General features: G+C 46.2%; 1 protein-coding gene across 2 annotated transcripts in view; it reads right to left on the reverse strand.

Annotated features, from left to right (window-relative positions):
• Nucleotides 1-6,782, reverse strand: part of LOC137383218 (uncharacterized) — a 31,651-nt gene extending 24,869 nt beyond the window's left edge. The window contains exon 1 of one of the 2 annotated variants that reach the window (XR_010977375.1): nucleotides 6,736-6,777. The gene's annotated coding sequence lies outside the window, so the exon portion shown is untranslated. Of the gene's footprint in view, nucleotides 1-6,735 lie in introns of both variants that reach the window. The other variant, XR_010977379.1, reaches the window with a different exon arrangement.
• Nucleotides 6,783-13,152: the final 6,370 nt, after the last annotated feature.

Genomic DNA, 13,152 nt, shown 5'->3' on the forward strand with positions numbered 1-13,152 from the left:
TGTACAAGATTATGAGGGGCATGGACAGGGTGGATAGGGAGTAGCTGTTCCCCTTAGTTGAAGGGTCAGTTACGAGGGGACACAAGTTTAAGGTGAGGGGCAGGAGGTTTAAGGGGGATTTGAGGAAGAACTTTTTTACCCAGAGGGTGGTGACAGTCTGGAATGCATTGCCTGGAAGGGTGGTAGAGGCGGGTTGCCTCACATCCTTTAAAAAGTACCTGGATGAGCACTTGGCACGTCATAACGTTCAAGGCTGTGGGCCATGTGCTGGCAAATGGGATTAGGTAGACAGGTCAGGTGTCTTTAATGCATTGGTGCAGACATGATGGGCCAAAGGGTCTCTTCTGCAATGTATTATTCTGTGATTCTGTGACATTCAACGGTATTACAATCACTGAATCCCCCACTATCGCCATCCTGGGGGTTACCATTGACCAGAAGCTGAACTGAAGTAGCCATATAAATATCATGGCTAGGAATCCTGAGGCGAGTAACTCACCTCCTGACTCCCCAAAGCCTGTCCATCATCTACAAGGCACAAGTCAGGAGTGTGATGGAATACTCTCAACTTGACTGAATGGGTGCAGTTCCAACAACACTCAAGAAGCTCGACACCATCCAGGACAAAGCAGCCCGCTTGATTGGCACCCCATCCACAAACGTTCACTCCCTTCACCACCAACGCAAAGTGACAGCAGTGTGTACCATCTACAAGATGCACTGCAGAAATGCACCAAGGCTCCTTAGACAGCACCTTCCAAACCCATGACCTCTACCACCTAGAAGGACAAGGGCAGCAGATGCATGGGAACATCACCACCTGCAAGTTCCCCTCCAAACCACACACCCTCCTGACTTGGAACAATATTGTCATTCCTTCACTGTCGCTGGGTCAAAATCCTGGAACTCCCTTCCTAATAGCACTGCGGGTGTACCTACCCTACATGGACTGCAGCTGTTCATGGCAGCGGCTCACCACCACCTTCTCAGGGGCAATTAGGGATGGGCAATAAATGCTGGCCCAGCCAGCAATACCCACATTCCATGAATGAATAAAAAGAAAAGCCTGGGACTCAGCATGGACCTGGTCACCCACAGTCCTCCAACCGTCAGAGGCCATGGCTGTCTCTGCCACAGCCAGCTGCTTGGGTGCGTGTGGTGCTCTGATTCTAAAGCCAAGCGGTTACCCACCAAGGTAAAAGTACTTGCGCTGGTGGAAGGTACAGGAGAGTCATGGGGCAGTTCATCCTCTGAGTGGTGGTCCTCCTCAGAAGTTGACAGCTGTCTCCCTGTAGTTTCACTCTCCTGGGCACAGCGACTTGCATGAGAGAACAGAAGCGTATAGGTTAAGGTGTGCAGATCTCATCATGCCAGCCATATGCGATACGCCGAAACTCCAGTCTCTCCCTCTGAGATTGCGTGACCACCCTACGTCCCTGTCAATTCCAAGGCCTCTTTCTCAGCAGTGGCGAGAGGACACAGATTTGGAACTTCTCTGCCAGTCCGGGCCATCTCCCTCCTGTTGTGGGCCTCCTTGTCCTGCAAGAGGAAGGATGGAGATCGTAAAAATTTGGAGAGAGATCAACATGACAGTTCTGCTACTGTCAGCCCCTCGTCCCCTACTGGGGGATCTTCAGCCAGAAATGCCGAGTTTTGCAACAATCTTCAGCCAGAAGTGCCGAGCTGATGATCCATTTCGGCCCCCTCCTGAAGTCCCCAGCATTACAGATGCCAGACTTCAGCCAATTCGATTCACTCCCCGTCATGTGATTGGGGTGCCTGCGTCTGCACGATGCAAAATGGCCACCCGCTACGTGATCATGGTGGGGCAGCTGCCTTTGTGATGGTAGGGAATGCTGCTGTTATGACCAGGTTAGGAGGCTGTCTCAGGCTCCCCTTTCGCCCCTTCTCTGGCTTTATCGCAACAGGGTTTATCCTTTTTTAACACAGTAATTGAACTTTCCACCTCAGTGAGTGCTTGCTCCTGTTCCTCTAATATAATTGCAAATGAACCAGACATGCTTTCTTGGGTTTAAACAAGAAAGATGGAAGTTTATTATCCTGAACACTATAAACCGGTTAATATTACTAAAATACGCTATGCATCCATGCTCACATTCATACGAGAGACACACACATACACAGATAGATTACAGAGGGAAGAAGTGTTGGGTGGTTGGAGTAGAGTCTGTAATAAATGGAATTTAAATACTGAATCTCAGTCCCAGAGTCCTTAGTTGAAATTGTAGTCCTGAAGTCCTCGCTGGGCCACGTGCATGGTTATGGGTTTGCTTCTCAGGCTCTAGAAGACAGAAGAGAGGGTTTTATCCTTGTCCCCTAGTTGCTGGCACTGCTGGTCTGTAGGTTTGAGGCTTTAGCAGTTTCAGCCAAGGATTCTCTGGATCTTTACTGGAGAGAGAGGGAGAGCTATTCCCTTGATGGCTTCCAGTTACTGTCTGTCGTCTTCTCACTCAGAAAAACTCTCAGCCTCCCAGAGTTGCACAAGCAGTCAGATGACATGACCACCTCTTTAAGACACAAAGAGGTTCTTCTGGAATTTTCTGAGATTCAAGGTTCTCCCTTCAGGCTGTCTAGACATACTTGGTGGGGGTTGGATCTTTCAAAGTCAATGGGTGTCAATGGCTCTTGATGACCGCATTGATAAGGCTATCTCAGGTAATTGAATCAGAGAGCACCCCATTGTTCTGGTTAGGTTGAGTCTATCATGTTTGTCTCCAGTCTACTCTGTCACTGATTCATGTGCAAATTGCCACGGCCAGCTTTTCTTTTAAAAAATTATTTGTAACAATTTCCAGCAAAAGCCTCACGCAAAGTTCCAATTGATGAAATTAATATTTCCCATTTGGTATGGGGGGTTTTCATAACACTGGCCATTTCCAAGCCTGCCACCGGAATCAGTGGCAGGCTCATTAAATTCAGCTCTATGGCTGGGATTTTACGGGCTCCCTTGAGGCAGGGGGAAAGAGCAAACACAACAGGTGGCAGGGCAGAGGGCCCATCGCCTCGCCATTGCCCAGCGATCTTCCGGGGGTGGGATGTCCAATAATGGCCTTCCTGCCCAGAGGCCAATTGAGGCCCTTAAGTGGCCTATTAAGGGCCTCTTCCTGCTGCCACTGGGATCTTACCAGCAGCAGGGGGAGGGGGGCCTCCGCTGAGTGGGGAGGACACCTTGTAAAACTAGTCACCCTCCCTGCAAGACTGGGGTTGGAATGATCCTTCCTTCATGTGCAATTTCTGGCCCATGGAGGATCCCCACCAGGAGCAACGCTGCAGTATTGCACCAAGGCTCCTTAGACAGCACCTTCCAAACCCGCGACCTCTACCACCTCGAAGGACAAGAGCAGCAGATGCATGGGAACATCACCACCTGCAAGTTCCCGTCCAAGTCACACACCATCCTGACTTGGAACTATATCGCCATTCCTTCACTGTTGCTGGGTCAAAATCCTGGAACTCCCTCCCTAACAGCACTGTGGGTGTACCTACACCACATGGACTGCAGCGGTTCAAGAAGGCAGCTCACCACCACCTTCTCAAGGGCAATTAGGGATGGGCAATAGATGCTGGCCTAGCCAGCGACGCCCATATGCCATGAATGAATAAAAAATAGGAACAACTTTACTCCCCAGGACCGCTGCCCCCCAACACTGAACAACCACATCCCCACCCCGCAACTCGCCAGGGCCTTCTGGACTTGCCTCGATGACCCCGCCTCACCAAACTCTGTTCCGGGTTCCACCACTGGACCTGGGTCCGAGGGTCTGAGGTCTCTGCAGTACCACTGCTCCCGGTAGTGCTGCCGACACTGTTGAGCTGCCGGTCCTCAGACTGGCCAGCAGCACTTGGAGGCGGGATCCCCATCCCTTTAAAAACTGCGGATCCCACCTCCTAAAATTGTGATTCAAAAAGACAGGAGGATTGCTCTGGTGTGTGTGTGTGTTTGGTGGGGGGGTGGGGGGGGGGGGGGGGTGGGTGGTCACAAATAGGCAGAGGCGGGGTTTTTCCCTCATTTTGGCCTGGCGCCAGGAGCCCCGCCACCAGCACAAAATCCAGCCATATGTGTGCAAATAGATTTCCAATGCATTCTCCACTTTGAGCACTTTTATATTAACCATTTCAAGTATATATTCTATTTTTTTTTTTATTTGTTATTTGATTTAACTGAAGTTTAAGTCAGAGCTAAATACCTGAGCTCCGAAGGGTCACTGACCCGAAACGTTAACTCTGCTTCTCTTTCCACAGCTGCTGCCAGACCTGCTGAGTGAATCCAGCATTTCTTGTTTTTGTTTCAGATTTCCAGCATCCGCAGTATTTTGCTTTTATTTAACCTAGAGTTCCTGTTGGATCTGCTGCCATAATATTGGTAGATCAGCAGAACACCCCAGAAAAAGGCTGTAAATGGTTTAAAATGACTATTTTCACCTTTCTCCGCGGTCTCTGATGATCTTCTGCTGAAGCAATAAATTGGGAGAACCCCTCAGAAATTCCACCCCCCCCAACAATGAATTAGTTCCTTCCCCATACTTTTATTGAGAAACTTCCAGAAAATTCTCTAGTTATCAGAATTTTTCATAACATTTTTATTTCAAATGTATTCATATATCCCAGAATTATACACCACAACATAAACTTGGTGCTATCTATTGAATTGTATAAAATGTTGTTAACTTGGAAGAGAATTCAAGACCTCCGTTGTGTATACATTTATCTCCATAGATTATCACCCAGACTGGAAGCCAGGACTGCATTGAATTGGCTTCTACTTGATAGCTGCTTGGGTGCTGGTGATAAAATAGTTTGATAAAATAGATCCACTCTTTCACTATCAGAAATTAAGGTTTATTTCAACACAATATTATAGCAGCAAACTGGTATTCCCCACTAGAGAAAGTTGCTTTGGAAAGGTATTTACTTCTATCTTACTTAACAAAAGGAGATTAATAACCTCATCCCAAACGAATGTGGCCTTCTCCTATTGATAAATGTGGTTTCTCCTTGGAGAGAATGAAGCACTTTCCATTTATATATTATTTATCTTTAAATTGTAATCTTTGCCATGGAGTCACTTGTCTGGTTTAAACCAGTAACGTAAGCTTCCTGTGCAGAGAATTTCCCCTCTTCGGTAAGCAGAAATATAAATCTCTGTGGCATTAAGATAAGATTTAAAACTGTGACATTTAGCCGGTTTTAATATATTTGGTTATTATGTAGCTTTGTTACAAGTTTGTTGGAAATTTTTAATTTGTTAAAAGTAGATAAAGGAGCTGAATGCAAATTTAGATCCAGTCAAACTCAGAAAAGCCTTGTGATGAAAAAGAAACATAGCTTTCAAATTGCCATGGAATTAGAGTAAGCAATAATGGGGTAAAAATTTAGTATCATTGAGTTGATTTTGTAGGCGTAAAATGGCTACTACGAGATCACACATCAACATCCTAGGTTGAGCCACTCTTCTAGCACCCCTGATACAGCAAAGAGGAAAAAGAGGCAGAGACCCTTTACATCTCTTTCCCCACTGCGCAATGCTAGGATTTCCACAGAAATCCCAACAATACATTATGGATTTGCACCTGAAGTAGGCGCAGGTCCATGCAAGCATGGAAATGAGGCAGAAGGGCAAATTACCAGCCTTCCTTCTGATTTGTTGAGATCTGTTTCTCTCTCCACATGTGGTGCCAGATCTGCTGAGTATTTCCAGCACTTTTTGTTCTCTTTTCAGAATTCCAACATCCGCAGTATTTTGCTGTTACGATTTTAATCTGTTCTTCTGCGAAGGGAAGGACGACATCGTCTTTAAACTGACTTGGTCCTTTGTTAAATATTTAGAAAGGACTCCAATGATGTTATTGGAGCTCAACTGCTGTACTGACCATTGGCCTGAGTGAGGAAGTGGCTGTGACTTTGACGCCAGGTCAGCAGAACGGGGAGAGTAGACAGGGCCAGGAGAGGCACAAAAAAGGTATAACTTTGAACTTTGCCTTTTACTCTGCTTGCAAGCTAGGAGGGGGCAAGAGTCCACTTCCAGCCCTTGCTTCAGGCGGCCAACTAACCAAGGGGCACGCAGGTGAGGCTGGGAACATAAAGTTTCCTGAGCCTCATGTCCTTAAGGTCATGATGGTTTGTTGTCTGCCTTGATTCCCTGTCTGCCCGATTCTCGGTGGAGTTAAGAAAGATGAAAGAAAGAATTGTATTACTACAGAATTTTTATGACTTCAGGACACCCAAAACTACCTAACAGCTGATTTAAGAGCACAAGAAATAGAAGCAGGAGTAGGCCATATGACCCTCGAGCCTGCTGTGCTATTCAGTAAGATTAGGCTGATGTTCAACCTGAACTCCACTCTTCCGCTTGCTCGACATTTCCTTGATTTCATTACAGGCTAAAAGTCTGTCGCTCTCAACCATGAATATACTCAACAACTGCATTTATTGGATGCAAATTCCAAAGATTCACAACCCTCTGAGTGAATAAATTTCTCATTTCAGTCCTAAATGGCTGACATCTTATTCTGAGACTATGCCCCCTAGTTTTAGACTGTCCAGCCAGGGGAAACAATCTCTCAGCATCTTTTTGTTTATATTAGTTTGTGGGATGTGTGGGCGTTGCTGACGAGACAGCAATGTGATTAACTCTTATATGTCCTCTGAAATGGCCTAGCAAGCCACTCAGTTGTATCCAGCTGCTACAAAGTCTAATAGGAATAAAACACTTACCTTCCAGGAGATCAGCGGAGAGGAGTCCAGGCACGCGAGAGTTTGCAAACAAAGTGAGCAGTGACATCACAGGAAAGCTGCAAGGTTATTGGTTGGTGAGTAACTGCTGTTAGGGAATAACTCTAAATAGCTGGGTTATTGCACTACCGTTAGGGTGCATGTGTAAATAGTCTAATAATAAGGAACAAGTGAGTAGCTGGGTTTTTTTGGGTAAGGTTTATTTTAACTAGTGAACTGTATCGATTTTTAGTAGGATTTATCAGTACCAGTCAGGTTTTATTAATAATTCTAAGCTGTTGTAGTGTTGGTAAGGTTTTTTTTTTTAGCAGTAGCAAACGGTCAGCTGATAAATAGAGGAATGGCAGGGTTGCTTCAACCTCGACAGTGCGCCTCCTGTGCTATGTGGGATCTCCTGGATGCTTCCCTATCCTGGAGAACCGTTTGTGCAGGAAGTGTCGTCAATTGAAGCAGGTTGGAGCTCCGGGTTTTGGAACTTGAGTGGCAGCTGGCAACACTGCGGTGCATTCATGAGGATGAGAGCTACGTGGATAGCATATTTATAGATGTGGTCACCTCACAGCTTAAGAGTATGCAGGGAGAGGGAATGGGTGACCAGACAGTTAAAAAGAATTAGGCAGGTAGTACAGGAGACCCCTGAGTGCATCTCACTCTCCAACAGGTATTCAGTTCTGAATACTGAGGAAAGTGATTCTTCACCTGGGGAGTGCAGTCTGAGCCAAGTCCATGGGACCACAGGTAGTTCAGCTGCACAGGCGGGTACAGGGAAGACTGGAAGGGGGACAGACAGGCATTTCTGTGGCCGCAGATGTGAATCAAGGATGGTGTGCTGCCTCCCTGGTGCCAGGGTCAAGGACGTCACTGAGCGGCGGCAGAGCATCCTGAAGGGGGGGTGGGGGGGGGGTGAACAGCCAGCAGTCGTGATCCACATCGGAACCAACGACATAGGTAGAAAGAGGGATGTGGTCTTGCAGTCAGAATTTAGGGAGCTAGGTAAGAAATTGGCAAGCAGGACCTCAAAAGTAGTAATCTCCAGATTACTCCCAGTGCCATGCACAAGTGAGTATAGAAATAGGAGGATAAGACAGATAAACAGCAAAGTTGCAGCCAGTATGATGGGTTGAAGTGTGTCTATTTTAATGCAAGTGGTGTCAGGAATAAGGGTGATGAACTTAGAGCATGGATCAGTACTTGGAGCTACGATGTTGTGGCCATTACGGAGACTTGGATATCACAGGGGCAGGAATGGATGTTGGATGTTCCGGGGTTTAGATGTTTCAAAAGGAATAGGGAGGGAGGTAAAAGAGGTGGGGGAGTGGCATTGCTAATCAGGGATAGCATCACAGCTGCAGAAAGGGAGGTCGTTGAGGAGGGTTTGTCTACTGAGTCAGTATGGGTGGAAGTCAGAAACAGGAAAGGAGCAGTCACTTTATTGGGAGTTTTCTATAGACCCCCCAATTGCAACAGAGACACGGAGGAACAGATTGGGAGGCAGATTTTGGAAAGGTGCAGAAGTAACAGGGTTGTTGGCATGGGTGACTTCAACTTCCCTAATATTGATTGGAACCTCCTTAGTGCAAATAGTTTGGATGGAGCAGTTTTTGTCAGGTGTGTCCAGGAAGGTTTCCTGACTCAATATGTAGATAGGCCGACTAGAGGGGAGGCTATGTTGGATTTGGTGCTTGGCAACGAACCAGGCCAGGTGGCAGATCTCTCGGTGGGAGAGCATTTCGGTGATAGTGATTACAACTCCCTGACCTTTACTATAGTCATGGAGAGGGACAGGAGCAGACGGGATGGGAAAATATTTAATTGGGGGAGGGGAAATTACAATGCTATTAGGCAGGAACTGGGGAGAATAAATTGGAAACAGATGTTCTCAGGGAAATGCACGACAGAAATGTGGAGGTTGTTTAGGGAGCACTTGCTGCGACTGCTGGATAGGTTTGTCCCGATGAGGCAAGGAAGGGATGGTAGGGTGAAGGAACCTTGGATGACAAGAGATGTGGAACAGCTAGTCAAGAGGAAGAAGGAAGCTTACTTAAGGTTGAGGCAGCAAGGATCAGACAGGGCTCTAGAGGGTTACAAGGTAGCCAGGAAGGAACTGAAGAATGGACTTAGGAGAGCTAGAAGGGGACATGAAAAATTCTTGGCGGGTAGGATTAAGGAAAATCCCAAGGCGTTCTACACTTATGTGAGGAACAAGGGGATGGCCAGAGTGAGGGTAGGGCCGATCAGGGATAGTGGAGGGAACTTGTGCCTGGAGTCGGAAGAGATAGGGAAGGTCATAAATGAATACTTTGCTTCAGTATTCACTAGTGAGGGGCACCTGGTCGTTTGTGAGGACAGCGTGAAACAGGCTGATATGCTCGAACAGGTTGAGGTTAAGAGGGAGGATGTGCTGGAAATTTTGAAAGACATGAGGACAGATAAGTCCCCAGGGCCAGACGGAATATACCCAAGGATATTACGGGAAGCGAGGGAAGAGATTGCCGCGCCTTTGGCGATGATCTTTGCGTCCTCACTGTCCACTGGAGTAGTACCAGATGATTGGAGGGTGGCAAATGTTATTCCATTGTTCAAGAAAGGGAATAGGGATAACCCTGGGAATTATAGACCAGCCAGTCTTACGTCGGTAGTGGGCAAATTATTGGAGAGGATTCTGAGAGACAGGATTTATGATTATTTGGAAAAGCATAGTTTGATTAGAGACAGTCAGCATGGCTTTGTGAGGGGCAGGTCATGCCTCACCAGCCTCATTGAATTCTTTGAAGATGTGACAAAACACATTGATGAAGGAAGAGCAGTGGATATGGTGTATATGGATTTTAGCAAGGGGTTTGATAAGGTTCCCCATGGTAGGCTCATTCAGAAAGTCAGGAGGCATGGGATACAGGGAAAGTTGGCTGTCTGGATACAGAATTGGCTGGCCCATAGAAGACAGAGGGTGGTAGTAGATGGAAAGTATTCAGCCTGGAGCTCGGTGACCAGTGGTGTTCCGCAGGGATCTGTTCTGAGACCTCTGCTCTTCGTGATTTTTATAAATGACTTGGATGAGGAAGTGGAAGGCTGGGTTAGCAAGTTTGCCGATGACATGAAGGTTGGTGGAGTTGTGGATAGTGTGGAAGGCTGTTGTAGGTTGCAACAGGACATTGACAGGATGCAGAGCTGGCCTGAGAAGTGGCAGATGGAGTTCAACCTGGAAAAGTGTGAAGTGATTCATTTTGGAAGGTCGAATTTGAATGCAGAATACAGGCTTAAACATAGGATTCTTGGTAGTGTGGAGGAACAGAGGGATCTTGGGGTCCATGTCCATAGATCGCTCAAAGTTGCCATCCAAGTTGATAGGGTTGTTAAGAAAGCGCATGGTGTGTTGACTTTCATTAACAGGGGGACTGAGTTTAAGAGCCGCGAGGTTCTGCTGCAGCTCTATAAAGCCCTGGTTCGACCACACTTGGAATATTGTGTTCGGTTCTGGTCGCCTCATTATAGGAAGGATGTGAAAGCTTTAGAGAGGGTGCAGAGGAGATTTACCAGGCTGCTGCCTGGACTGGAGGGCATGTATTACGAAGAAAGGTTGAGGGAGCTAGGGCTTTTCTCATTGGATCGAAGGAGGATGACAGGTGACTTGATAGAGGGGTACAAGATGATGAGAGGCATAGATAAAGTGGATAGTCAGAGACTTTTTCCCAGGGTGGAAAGGGCTATCACCAGGGGGCATAATTTTAAGGTGATTGGAGGAAGGTTTCGGGGAGATGTCAGAGGTAGGTTCTTTACACAGAGAGTGGTGGGTGCGTGGAATGCACTGCCAGCGGTGGTAGTAGAAGCAGATACATTAGGGACATTTAAGCGATTCTTGGATAGGTACATGGATGATAGTAGTATGAAGGGTATGTAGGTAGTTGGATCCTCGAGTAGGTTAAATATTCGGTACAACATTGTGGGCCGAAGGGCCTGTACTGTGCTGTACTGTTCTATGTTCTAAATGCGTGGCTGGAAAGATGGTGCAGGAGGGAGGGCTTCAGATTCCTGGGACATTGGGACTGGCTCTGGGGGAGATAGGACCTGTACAGGCCGGACGGGTTGCACTTGAACAGAGTTGGGACTGAGTTCCTTGTGGGACGTTTTGTTAGTGATGTTGGGGAGGGTATAAACTGGTTTAGCAGGGGGATGGGGACCTGAGGGTAGACTCAGCTGGGGCAAAATCAGAAATGAAAATGGAAGACGGAAAATTAATGGATCAGTCTGGAAGACAGAGGAAACGAGGGTTAGAAAATAAAAAAAGAGTTTGGCAGTGCTCAAGGGTATCTATTTCAATGCAAGGAGTATAGCAAAGAAAGCAGATGAGCTGAGGGCACAGATAGACACGTGGCAGTATGATATAACTATTACAGAAACATGGCTTAAGGAGGGACAGGAATGGCAGCTCAACGTTCTTGGTTATAGGGTTTTCAGACACGATAGGGAGAGGGATAAGAAAGGAGGGGGAGTGGCAATTTTGTTCAAGGAAACCATTACAGCTGTGAGGAGGGATGATATGTTGGAAAGTTCATCAAATGAGGCCATATGGATTGAGCAAAAGGAACAAAAAAGGGGCAATCACACTGTTATGAGTGTACTATAGACCCCCAAACAGTCAGAGGGAGATAGAAGAGCAGATATGTAGGAAAATCTGAGAAGTGCAAGAACAATAGGGCAGTAATAGTAGGGGATTTTAATTACCCCAAGATTAACTGGGATTGTTTTAGTGTGAAAGGAATTGAGGGAGCAGAATTCTTGAGGTGCATTCGGGAGAACTTTTTTGCCCAGTTTGTAGCAAGTCCAACAAGAGACGGTGCAGGTTTAGACTTAGTTTTAGCAAATGAAGATGGGCAGGTGGAAGGAGTGGCAGTGGGAGAGCATTTTGGTGGTAGTGATCATAATTCAGTCAGTTTTAACATAATTATGGAAAAGGACAGAGATAGAACAGGAGTTAGAGTTCTCAATTGGGGCAAGGACACTTTTACTGAACTGAGGAGTGATTTAGCGAAAGTAGACTGCAAACAGCTACTTGAAGGTAAATCAGTGTCAGAACAGTGAGAGACATTCAAAGGGGAGATTCAAGGGGTTCAGGGTAAACATGTTCCCTCAAATAAAAAGGGTGAGGCGGCCAAATCTGGAGCCCCATAGATGTCAAGGAGCCTGCAGGATAAGATAAGGCAGAAAAGGAAAGCTTATGTCCGACACCGAGAACTCAATACTAAATAGAGCTGAGGGGAGTACAGAAAGTGGAGAGGTGAAATCAAAAAGGAAATTAGGAAAGTAAAGAGAGAGCATGAAAGAATATTGGCAAGCAAAATAAAGGTGAACCCAAAGATGTTTTATCAATACATTAAGAATAAGAGTATAACTAATGAGAAAGTAGGGACCATAAAAGACCAAAAAGGTAACCTATGTGTAGGAGCGGAAGATATTGGTATTGTTCTTAATGAATACTTTACGTCCGTCTTCACAAAAGAGGGGGACGATGCAGATATTATAGTTAAGGAAGAGGGGTGTGAAGTATTGGATGTGATAAACATAGAGAGAGAGGAAGTATTCATGGGATTAGAATCACAGTGGCGCAGTGGTTAGCACCGCAGCCTCACAGCTCCAGCGTCCTGGGTTCAATTCTGGGTACTGCCTGTGCGGAGTTTGCAAGTTCTCCCTGTGTCTGTGTGGGTTTTCGCCAGGTGCTCCGGTTTCCTCCCACCAAAGACTTGCAGGTTGATAGGTAAATTGGCCATTATAAATTGCCCCTAGCATAGGTAGGTGGTCGGGGAATAGAGAGACAGGTGGGGATATGGTAGGAATATGGGATGAGGATTAGTAGGATTAGTATAAATGGGTGGTTGATGGTCGGCACAGACTCGGTGGGCCGAAGGGCCTGTTTCAGTGCTGTATCTCTAAATAAATAAAAAATAAAAATCAGGGCCAGATGAAATATAGCCTAGGCTGTTAAAAGAAGCGAGAGGGGAAATAGCAGAAGGTCTGACCATCATTTTCCAGTCCTCAATTGATACAGGTGTGGTGCCGGAGGATTGGAGAATTGTGAACGTTGTACCTCTGTTAAAAAGGTAGCGAAGGATAGATTGAATAATTACGGGTCAGTCTAACTTCAGTAGTGGGCAAATTATTGGAATCTGTTCTGAGAGATGTGATAAACTGTCACTTAGAAAGGCACAGGTTAATCAAGGATAGTTAGCATGGATTTGTTAAGGGAAGATCATGTTTGACCAACTTGATCAAATTTTTTGAAGCAACGAGGAAAATAGATGAGGGTAGTACATTTGATGTGGTCAACATGGATTTTAGCAAGCTCCCACATGGCAGACTGTTTAAAAAAAATAAAATCCCATGAGATCCCTAGAAATGCAGCAA

This window comes from Heterodontus francisci, chromosome 1 (genome assembly GCF_036365525.1).
Source record: "Heterodontus francisci isolate sHetFra1 chromosome 1, sHetFra1.hap1, whole genome shotgun sequence".
Lineage (NCBI taxonomy): Eukaryota > Metazoa > Chordata > Chondrichthyes > Heterodontiformes > Heterodontidae > Heterodontus > Heterodontus francisci.